This window comes from Heterocephalus glaber, unplaced genomic scaffold (assembly GCF_053883595.1).
Source record: "Heterocephalus glaber isolate CG9 unplaced genomic scaffold, H.glaber_assembly_v1.0 deba00000738, whole genome shotgun sequence".
Lineage (NCBI taxonomy): Eukaryota > Metazoa > Chordata > Mammalia > Rodentia > Bathyergidae > Heterocephalus > Heterocephalus glaber.
In genome coordinates this window covers 12,855,867-12,867,543 of record NW_028258161.1, presented here as the reverse complement: position 1 = coordinate 12,867,543, position 11,677 = coordinate 12,855,867, and the positions used below count along the sequence as shown (strand labels likewise).

At 48.1% G+C, this 11,677-nt stretch overlaps 1 long non-coding RNA gene across 1 annotated transcript in view; it reads right to left on the bottom strand.

Annotated features, from left to right (window-relative positions):
* Positions 1-2,637: 2,637 nt before the first annotated feature.
* Positions 2,638-11,677, bottom strand: part of LOC110345245 (uncharacterized) — a 29,219-nt gene continuing 20,179 nt past the window's right edge. The window contains exon 3 of the long non-coding RNA XR_002388439.2: positions 2,638-10,832. This is a non-coding gene — a long non-coding RNA (uncharacterized LOC110345245). The remainder of the gene's footprint in view (positions 10,833-11,677) is intronic.

Genomic DNA, 11,677 nt, shown 5'->3' with positions numbered 1-11,677 from the left:
TGTAAGTAGATAAGTAAAAGGATGAAAAAGGACATACCGTAATAACCACTAATCAGAAATACATTAATATCAGACAAAGCAGATCAGAAAACAATATTTTCAAACTTTAATAATAACAAATGGATCAGTTAATCAAGAGAACATATAGTCCTAAACATCTACAGACCAACTAACAGACTGTCCAAATACAGGAAGTAAAATCTGAAAGATCTGCAAAAAGAAATACACAACTATAAATAAATAACTGATACAAGCAAATGGACTTAAAATCCACAAGGACATAGAAGACAAGACACAGTATCGACCAACTTGACCTGACTGGCACCTGGAGGACACTCCACTCAACTGCAGGGCACACATCCTTTTCAAGTGCAACCAGTGAGCTTGCCAAGGTCCACAACTCTGGTCCATCAGTCGAGGCAATACATTTCACGGGACTTGAATCACACAAATGATCATTGTGAAAATAAATCGTAGATCAATAATAGAAAGTTCTCCAACTAACAGAAAACAAGAACACATTTCTAAGTAATCAATGAGTAAAAGAAGAAATTACATGATTATCTCAATAGACAAAGAAAGGGATTTTACAAAATACAACATTTGTTCTTGATTTTTTAAAAATACAGCAAATTAGAAATAAAAGTGAACTTTCCCAGACTAAGAGGCATTTACAGAAAATCTACAACTAACATCATAATTAATGGAAAAACTAAATCCTTTCCCTCTCCTAAGATCAGGAATAAGACAAAGATGTCTGCTCTTACAACTTTTATTCAACATTGTACTGTACTGGAAGTTCTCACCAGGGGAATTAGGAAAGAATACGAAGTAAAAGACATTTAGTTTGCAATGTGAGAAGCAAAGCTGTCTTATATGCCGATGATATGATTATCTGTAATGAACACATTCACCTAGTAAGTGAAGTTAGCAAGTCTATGGGGTGTAACATCAATCTGTAAAATCAAGTTTATTTCTCTATGCCAGTAATAAACAATTGGGAATTAGAATTAAGAAAAATAATGTCATTTACAATAGCATCAGGAACATAAAATAGAAATAGTGCTACCAAATCATAATGTAAGATACAACAAAAGTTTGCTGACAGAAATTAAGGAAAACCTAGATATACTGAAAAACATACATTGTAGGTCAGAAGATGCACCATTGTTAGGATGTCATGTCTCCCCAGATTGATCTTTTTCAAGATTTAACCCAATCCCAGGCATTTTTAGGTAGAAACTGGGGCTGAGGATGTGGCCTGCACAGGGAGGGCATGGAAGGTATACACTCCTTCCGCATCCTGTTCCTTGCTTTCCCTATGCATGTTTCCATCGGGTTGCTCCTACGTGGTGTCCTTCTCAGTGAAGTGCTAAGCACTTCCAAGACACGTGACTCCCCACCCCACCTCTGGCCAGGATGTCCAGCTGAGGTGCTGGCTAGACCTGTGGCTTTACCCTTCAGACATCACACTGACTTAGCAGCAGGACAGGGAGGACCAAATCCTAGACCCAAAGCTTACAGAGACCAGACCTGCAGGAGACAGAAGCTTCCAGGAGTGGGAGGCCAGGCTGGTGCTTCTGGAGAGGAGCAGAAATGCACGTGCCCAGGTGCAGGAACGGGGCTGCCCAAGCTCACCGCCCTGAGATGGGACGGCAACCTCAGTCCTTCATCCCCATCATGAGAATTCTTACCAGCCTGGTTCTCCTCGGAGCAGTGGCCACTGTCGTGATGTGAGGAGGAAAGGGTTCAGGTAGAAAGGGAGGACCCGTGCTCAGGCTACAGGCAGTGGCTGGGCTCAGGGCTCCCCTGCAACCTTCCTGGCTTCTATATCATGCAATGGCTGCCTTTGTGTGGGGCCATGATGTGAGATTTGTTCAAGACCTTTGTGGATTCAAGACCCTGACTCCAGTCTCTGTAAAAGGCATCTGAATGTGCCTGCCTTCCTCCAAGCATAATGTGGAAATGTGGGGACCCCAGCCATACTCTCCCACACTCACCTGTGCCCGCTCCCCGGCTCCCCCATGTCTCTGTCCCAGCAGAGGCTGAGCTGTGACAACTCCATCTTTATCCTAACTCCTGCTGCACTGAGCTTCAATCTCTTACTTCCTTCTTGAAAATAAGAATCTGGGCCTAAATTTGTTTTTCCAAAATTGTTTACCATGAGAAGTTGATTAGTTAATGGGACGAGAAAAAGATTCCTAAAATTTCAAAGTAGAAATGAATGGAATACTTGAACTTTTTCTAGAAAAAGAAACTTTGATCTGTACGTTGTATCATGTGTAAAAAATGAACACAAAATGGATTGCAGATCTAAATAGCCTAAAACTATCTTCTAGAATATACAGAGAATATCGCGTGACTTTATGTGAACTAAAGATTTCTTGGGCATGACCCTGATAAAGAAATAACGTACAACAGGGCAGGCCTTTGCCCTTCCCCTCCCACCATGAATGTTTTGCTATAAAATGCAACTGTTTGCTCTGCACCTTGCCCAGTGCAGCAAAATATTCTATTTAAGGAATGTATCTGTTCTGCTGCCCAATGTATCAACGTGTCCTGTTCAAACAATGTAACTGTTAGTAGTGATGTTTCTATCTAAGGTTTCAAAAATGTTCTGTTTCCAACTGGAGAGGCTCCTGCTTCTAGCCATGTCTCCACCCTAAAAGGTTTCTCTCAAGTTCCTTCCCACTGTATATAAACTCACTCTCACTACAACTCGGGGCTCAGAATTCAGAGTGCTTAAAACTCCTCTGAGCCACCCAGCTACATAAAGCTTGGTTTTTCTCCACCTCTTCCAGTGGCTTTGGGATTCTGGTGTGTTCAAATTGTTGTTGCTGTAACACAGAGCTGTAAGAGTTGGCTGTATCACTGAGCTGTCTCACTTTCCTCTAACAACACTAAAACATGATGCATAAGAGAGAAAAAAAGATAAACTGGATTTTATCAAAATTGTGTTGATCATAGCTTTATTTGTAGTACCAAATACTTGAAGTAATTCAAATATCCATCAACCAAAATAAATATTCCAATGGTAGGTTTTAGGGAAGTATTGCAGAATTTTTCATTTTATGGTCAGGAAGAAAAAAAATGCCTAAATATTTTTAGGCATCCTGCATTGAGCATGGTGCATAAGGACTTGGAAGCAAGCCTCTCTCTGAATTCCAGGTCTTTCTTCTCCACTACGCTTTTCCTTGCTCCTCAGAAAGAAAAGGTGAACAGAGATTGGAATGGGAAGGGGGAGAGAGACAGGTGGCCTTTTACTTCAACTGTAGCTGGTTTTCTCTTGGGGGAAATGAAATCAAACACAGCTCACCACCGCAAAAAGTACTGCCCTTCCAAACACCAGCTGGTCTAATCTGTATGAGAAAAGTGCACACTTCTATCAACATGAAGAATCCATGCTGCCCTTACCACGCTCAGGGTTCGTGTGGCCTTCCTGGGCTGGGTTATATTTCAGAGCTTCCTCAGACCACAGAACAGTGAACAGCACCAGGTTTCTCCCCGCACCATGGTGAGGATTAGGGGAGGCAGACAACAGAATTGATCAAAGGTGTGCAAAGATGTTTCACGTCATCCTGCCACAAATGCCACCCTGTAACTGCCATGTGTCAGTTGGGTGACCTCAGGCAAGTTTCTTAACTACTTGGAGCCTCAATTTCTCCATCCACAAACTGGATTTAATAATGTTGGTCTTCCAGAGGGTCACAGATAACCTGTGTATAACTCCTTCCCTAGGAATTAGAGCTCACTTAGTAATAAATATTATCATTATTAATACTCTTATATTGATGTGTGTGCCATAAAATGCATATATTTACATTACAAATCAACCTCTTAAATGAATGCAAAGCAGCAATCATTATTTTAATTAACTTGCTGGGCCAGAGGTAATAAACAGAATGATATCAGCATTTTTCCTCAACGTGCCTGTCGTAAATTAGGCCATCTAGGTACACGGTTTTTTCCAAGGCTGCTCTTGTCCCGACCCCCGCGGGCACGCAGGGCCAGCTGGAGAGGGTAGTGCCTAAATTCCCTGCTGCTCTGCCCTTGCACCCTTTGCTGAGAGGTGCCCGCTTAGGGTGTTTGCCCCTGAGTTGTGTGATTATGACTCCAACCTTGCAGAACCTTGACACGAGCAAAGGGTCTGGGTTTTCATCAGGCACTGCCAGTGGGTCTCTCCATCTGACATATTAATTCCTGCCTCTTCCTGTAAAGATAATTCATGCTCCTTGGCAGCACTGTACAATGCACAATGCCGGTTGCCAGGAACTACTGCAAACTTCAGCAGGGCTGCATTGTAATGTGCCACTAGATTAATCCAGCCATCTAAAATGCATTTTTAAAAAGCCAAAGGTCTTTCCCATGAATAACCTGGCGAGTATTTGAGCTTCATTATAATTTCCCTCTAATGGAGTTTGGGGAAATGAAATGGGAGTTATTAGCCAGATTTATAAGGCTGTCTCCGGAGAAAATAGGGATGAAGAGGGGCTGACTTGGCAGACAAGGCGCATTGGTTATCTACCTAGTACAGGGGAAGGAACTGGCCTGCAGTTTGCAGAGAAAAAATAATCCTTACCCAACAACTGCTTTTCCTGTGTTCTTGACAGAGGGATAGAGGACTGACTGGCTGTGCCTGACCCAGGAAGCACTGCATACATTTCCTCGCCACATCCACATCTTGGACTCAAGAGTCCATTTAAGAGACCATCATATTAGTGGTCCAGGTAGAGCATGCGCAAAACTCTGATGGCCTTTGGAGAGAGGAAATCCACTTCATCCAAGCTCAGATGCACTTTCAAGAAAGAAGGTATCTTATATGGGAAAGTGGCTGGCCACGGCTCCAGAAAGAAAAGAAAGCAAATTTCTGTGATATGGAGTTGAGGGAGAATTACTGCCACGGGGAAAGAGGCTTGGTGAGGCATAAGCGTGGAGTTCAGTAGAGTCTGAGGACATCACACTGACACTAGGGACCCTGGGAAGGATGGGGAAGCTCCAGGGCTGGGCAAGCTGTTTGCCACCCATGCATCAGGTGCCCCTGCAGGAGCTCAGGGCAGAGATCTAGGCCATGAGCCACAGCGATGCCCCATTCTTGTTCTTGTTAAGCAATTATATCACCTTCCCAGGGCTTTCGTGATAAAGTATCACAGACTGGTGGCATAAACAACAGAAACTTACTCTCTCACAGTTGTGGAGGCAGAACATACAAGATTAAGGTGCTGGCAGGGCTGGTTTCTCCCAAGGCCTCTCTCCTTGGCCTGCAGGCGGCTGCTTTCTGGTCACCTCTCCCTGTGGTCTTTCCTCTGTGTGCATGCATTCTTGGTGTTCTATCCTCTTTTTAGAAGGACACTCATCCTAGTGGACTAGGACCACACCCTTTACAATCTTATTTAAACTGGATTACCTCTTTAAAGATCCTAGCTCCAAGTACAGTCTCTGCTAGAGTTTGGATGTTGACCGCTCCCCCAAAGATCACATATTAAATCTTGGTTCCCAAAGCAATGTTGGGAGGTGGTAGAAACCTTAAGAAGTGAGGCCTAGAAGAGGTCTTTAGGTCATTGGAGGCATAGCCTTAAAGGGCACAGTGGGACACTGGGCTCTTCCTCTTTTGCTCCCTGGCTGTGAGTTGAGCTGTTCACCCACCAAAAGCCCAAAGCAATGGTCCACTTCATGTTGACCTGGAACTTCCAAAACCATGAGTTAAAATAAGTCTCTGCCCTTTATGAGTTCATCATCTCAGCTATTTTGTTATAGTGACAGAAATCTGGCTAATGCAGTCACATTCTCAGGTCCTGAGGGCTGACTTCAACAAATAAATGTTAAGAGGTGGGGGGACCGATTCAGCCCATAACAGGAACTTTTAGAATTTCTGTGAGTATAAATGTTAATATGAAGCCACAGTGGACACAGCTTACTGGGCTCTGTCTACAACAAAACCTCAAAATTTACCAGTGAGATCGGTAGTATTATTATCCATGTTTCAAGGATGAGGAAACTGAGGCATGTTGTCGCTAAGCAACCCACCCAGGCCACCAGGTGCCTGAGCCTGCACTTCTGATGCTACATCCTTCTGCCTCTGCTCTTACGTTTGTTACTGAAAGACGTGCAAAAAAATGTCCAAGAGATGTAAAAATAAATAAATAAAAGTTGCCCAGAATCTCATCTATCCTCCTTAAAACTGGCTGACATCTTGACATTGCTTTGTTGGTGACAGGGCTAAGGGAGAGGTGCAGAGGTCTAAAGGCTGCACCCACGGAACCCCCAGGGGTGTGGAACAATGCAAGGACACAGGGCTGACCGGTCTGTGGTGAGCAGGTTCCTTCCCAATCCCTGCAGAACGAGCCCCGCCCCACTGAAAAGGAGACAGAAGGGTTATCAGCAGAATTCTCACGCTAATGTAACTTAGAAAGTGGAACAAACTTTCCTCCTGCATCGCCTATATTTACTTCCTGTATTTTTCAAATGTGTCATCATGAGCATGTGGACATGGTGACCTCTGAGAGCAGACATGAGAACAATTGAGTGTCACAGAGAAAAATGAGACTGCACCTGCTCAGAACACCCAGGCCAGCCCCAGACGTTTTCTCCTGATGGGAAGGGATACAGAGACAGCGGACTTGGGCTGTGAAGAAACTGACTGCAAACACTATCCTGAGTGAGCAAAGCAACAAAAGAGCCACCTCCCTAAAAGCAGCCCAGCATGGCCATTCAAATAGTAAAAATGACGCAGGCAGTTGGAAACAAAAGTTCCAGCTTTCCGCCTGAGCCTCTTGAGCCAGTGCAAACAGCAAGCCCGGAACAGGAAGCCTGCACTGCCCACGTCCCGGGGGCTCTGGTGGCTGCCAACTCTGCCAAGAGCCCTGAGGGCCCAGAGAGCCCCATCTGGTCCCCAGCAAGGGGAGGGTCCGCTCCTGCCCCCGGGCCCGAGCAGAGCCAGACAATGCGTGGCTTCCACCCCAGCAGCCCAGTCTGGCCAGGCTTGTCTTACAGACAGCAAGGCTGCCCGGGACAGGACCCACCGCAGGCCTGGGCCGCAGCTGGACATGAGTCCCACCACGGGCCACCTGCTTCCTCCCAGGCTGCACAGCCAGGAGCCAGCAAGGTGGACACAATAGGTTGGACCCACTTCAGATTCTTAAGGGAAGAAAATGAGTCTTTGTGGACCGGGAGATCAGGACAGGATATCTATAACTGTTTCCAGAGAAGCCAGCTCTGCAAACCCTTCCCTCCCCAAGCACTTCCGAAATGTGGCACAACACACCCGGCTCTTTAAATATCCAAACCCAGAATAAATGTGCACGCAGCATTTCCCCAGCAACAAGGGCCACACGCCTGCCAGCTGAGTCACGGAGTCCGGAAATGTGCGAACTGGGAGGGCTAGGGAGAGCAGGGGGGCCGTCACCTCACATTGCCTCCCCAGATGCTGCCTCTCCCTGCAGCTCCTTGGCACTGTGACCCACTGCATCACCTGGGCCTTTTAACTGAGATACGTTGTTGGTGACAAAGTTGGGGCTAAAACCAGGTCTGCAGACAACTCTCTGGATCCGGGTCCTATGAATGCTCTGCACTGGAAGCTGTTGATGTGCTTTAAGATCCCTTCAGAGAGATCTAGACGGGCATTGCTGATAGTTCTGAACGTTTATCTTCTTGGCTTCTATTGATGGTTCATTTTTGGTTTTCATTTAAAAATATTTTTTATATCTGGTAGATACCGTTTACCAGCCCTCAAGATGTGAAACAGACAGAAACACCTGATCTGTGGAAGTAGGGACGGGTTCAAAGCGCCTTCACAGACACTTCCCGCTACCCCTGCCCCATCCACCATGTCCCAGGCCTCAGGCTGTGGGAGTGACTCTCAGGCACCGGACTGGTGATACCCTGCAAACTTGCACATACCTGAGAGTCCCCTGATTCACCATTATATGAATCTAGAGAGTGGAGGAAACTTCTCTAGGCTCCTACCCAATCCTCCACCAAACCCGGTAAGATGACAAGAGACCCGAGAGATGTAGTGAGTTTCAGTGCATGCAGAGGTCATTAATGAAATGTGCAGCCTAAGCCTAACACAAATTCTCAGTTCTTGTTTTTTGGGGGTTTTTTTGGTACCAGGGATTGAACTTAGGACCTTGTGCTTGCAAGGCAGGTGGTAGAACCACTGAGCTAAATCCCCGGCCCAAATTCTCGGTTCTTTCGTTCATCCAGCAAAAGCCAACTGAGTCCGTCCTACATTTGGATCTCAAATGTCCCCCAAGAAGTCTTGTGGTAAAGGCTTGGTCTCTAGTGAGACAGTACTGTAGGTGGAGAAAACCCTAAGAGACAGGCCGATAGGGCAACTGCAGGTCATCGGGGATGTGTCTCTTAATGGGAAAGTGTTACCTCAGGCCCTCCTTCTTTCTCTTTCATTTCCTATACTCAAAATGAGCAGTTTTGCTACGCCCCAGGCTCCTGCCATGATGTGCTCGCCCAAAACAACGGGCCAACAGATCGTAGACTGAACCCTCTAAAACTGTGAGCCAAAATGAACCTTTCCTCTTTACAAGTTAATAATAGCAAATATCTGTTCAAGTAACAAAAAGCTGGCTTACACTCTATTTGTCAGCCCCACTGACAGACACAGCAGATAGGCAGCAACACAATTCATGGTCTTTATCCTTCAGGAGATTATGTGCAAAATCTGGCATATAAACACAAAGAAAATTATGAACACTTCAGATCTAACTTTTTTCACTGATTCCTGATACAGAGCTCCCCTCTCCAGCAAGGGATTCACGGCTGAGGTAATGTTTGAGGAATCCAGGTCTCAACAGCTGGATCTGGTAAAGGACTTTGCTTCTGAGTGAGCAAACAGCACATGCAAAGGCCCAGTGGCTATGGGGTCACACAGGCTGGGCCCTGGTCACTCTAGGGGGACAGACACAGAGACAGTGAAGTGAGGCACATCCCTTGGAATTGGCCAAGCGGCAGCCCTACTAGAAAGCAAGGGTGACTTCAACAATTGTGAGCTTGACTGGACCCTGGATGGAATCCATGTGGCACTAAAGAGAGAAATCAGGCACAGAGGGAGGCTGGGCGCAGAGCTCAGAGGACCCAAGGCACGGGGGAGAGGCTCTATACGCTGCTCTGCACATAGCAGGTAGCTGCTAAGAGGCATTTGTTTGCTGTTTGCCTTTGTCGTTGTGAGGCAAGGCCTCTCTAAGCCAGAGGCTGGGCTCCACCTTGTGACCCTCCTGCCTCAGCCTCCCAGACTGCTGGTATTACAGGCCTGTGCCACCACGCCCAGCTAGCTGCTAAGAGTTTTCGAGCAGGTGAATGACAGACAGCAGGCTGAAGCTCTCGGAGTCTGGGCCAAGCAACGATGTAAAGGTCTGATGGGGAGGGGTACGGAAGGCCACAAGGTGGTCAGAGTGAGCACTGCGATGACAGGGTCAACTTCGGAAGACAAGGCAGAGGAACAGCAGAGAGGACAGCAGGACGGGCATTGCCTCCTGTGGGGGAGGTGCCCACACGGGCAGTGCGAATGCTTCAGTCACTGGGGACTTGGTGCAAAGCACCAGCTCCCCCTCAGCCAGGTCTTGCCTGAATCCCTGCACACATGTGTGCAAAAGCGTAGTGCTGGTGAAGAGAGAGAGCCTGACTCCGCTGGAAGACTGCCGACTCCAGTGACGGCCACCCCACACTCTTCCATCCGAGCCTCTCGCCCTTTCCTCCCCGGGCAGCACTCACGAGTGACACAAAGCTGACACTGAGGCTGCCTCGGGCCACAGCGAGGAGAGCAAGAAAGGGGAATTCCCCTGCCTGCACTTCCCAGCTGAGCCACGCTCGTCAACGTAAACGGCACCGAAAATAATCACGTTGCTCTCCACTTGGAATATTACTATGCGAACAGTTGGTGGATATGAACTGTTTTAAAAACAGGCTATCAAAACAAACCCAGGGAGAACATCTGTGGGGCCACGGGCCTGGGAGTCGGCGGAGGAAGGAAGCCAGGAAGCCGCCGGCCTCGTCAGGTGTCTTCCCGGGCGGACAATCCCCGCGCTGGCCCGGAGGAGGCCGGGGGCAGGACCCGAGGGAGGGAAGGGTCTGGCATACAAATCCCACTTCGGAGAGCAATGAGGCACAGGTGAGCCAGCGAAGGCGGCCTGGGCTCCTGCACCCAACCCTGCCGGGCCTGGTGCACGCGTCAGACGCTGTTTATACCCCGAGGTTGAGATCTGTTATTTATTATGATGTTTATAAAAATAAATCTCAGGCCTTTCCTTCCTTGCATTCCGGCCGGGTACAGATAGGTTTTCAGGTATACAACTTCTTCGCTTTGTTTAGCTTATTTTCCTCCTTATAAAATTTAGCTAACGAGGACAAGGATAACAAATGTTTATTATCTAAAAGCGAGACCCAGATTGAGGAAGTTTTCGGAGCGGAAAGGCAGCAGAGCCGGGTGGCGGCCACCCCACAGGGGAGCTGTGTCACCCCCACGCCCAGGCCCCTTTCCTTCTTGTTGACCTGGAGCATGGACCAGCTTTCAAAACAGTTCCTCAGAGGAGTCTTCCAGGGGCTCTGTTTATGGTCTTTGTGTGCGGCGATATTTTTTCAAGCAGAGAAAGGATTTCCACAGGCAGAATCACTTCCTTCCTTCCCCCGTCCCACTCTTCTGGTCCCCTAAATAACCCTTACAAATGCTGCCCCTGCTTCTCTCTGAGTTTCCCCAGCATGTAGGGGGAGCAGGTTTGAAGTTAGGGGTGATGTTTAATTGCAGAGTGGAGAATATTTGCAGGTCCTCTTCACTGCAGAGCTCAGCCTGTGTTCTTCAGTCAGTTTTATCAGGAACAAATATGCTATTTTGATAGAGAAAAATAAAAATGACTAATGACCCGTGCGCTAGGGCATCCACACAAACTGGAGACATAACAAAGGAGACAACGGATAGAACCCGTCTGTCATCCCAGACTCAGAGCCCAGGCCCTGGCGTGGCTTCTGGAACCTTCTTCCTCCTCTTCTTGCCTAGCATGTGACCCCGCAGAGAAGCCCCCTGCACCTCAGCCAGCCGCCCTCAACTGCAGGTGCTCTCCTCTCAGCAATGGGAAGCTACAGCCTTGGGCCTCCCTGACCAGCAAAGATGGTCGCCCTCCAGCCAATGCTGGGCCCAGAGGCCGAGGCCAGACGGTGTGCTGAGGTTCCAGGAGGCAGGAAGGGCCAGCAAGATGTCTTCTCTGTGACGCCTTCACCATGGGGGGCCTCCCCGGCCGAGTGCAGGGAGAATCTTCAATTTCAGCCAGCACGGATGCTCTATAAGGGGTCTTGAAGGGGCGGGAGAGGGGAAAGACCGAACCACAGTGAGGAGGTATCAGGGCAGTCAGAGACTGAGGGGAGGGAAGGCCAGGCCAGAGCAGGCCTGGGAGGAAGCCAGGACGTGTGGTGGTTTTGTTCTGAGGGGAGGAGGAACAGAGTGAGGGTCAAAAGAGGGCTTCAGGGTGCTCAGGGCAGGTCTGATAGGAAAGGGAGACACAGATAAAAGAGGCTCTGAGGTTGGTGGGCACAGAGGAGATCTTTGCCAGGAAAGGTTCAGGCACTGGAGCTGGGAGGACAGTCCCAGAGGCTGGTCCAGAGCCAGGTGCCCACGCGGCTCAGGGCTCACAGCCCAGCTCCTGGTGGGGACGCTGGAGTGCAGGCTTTCTTGACA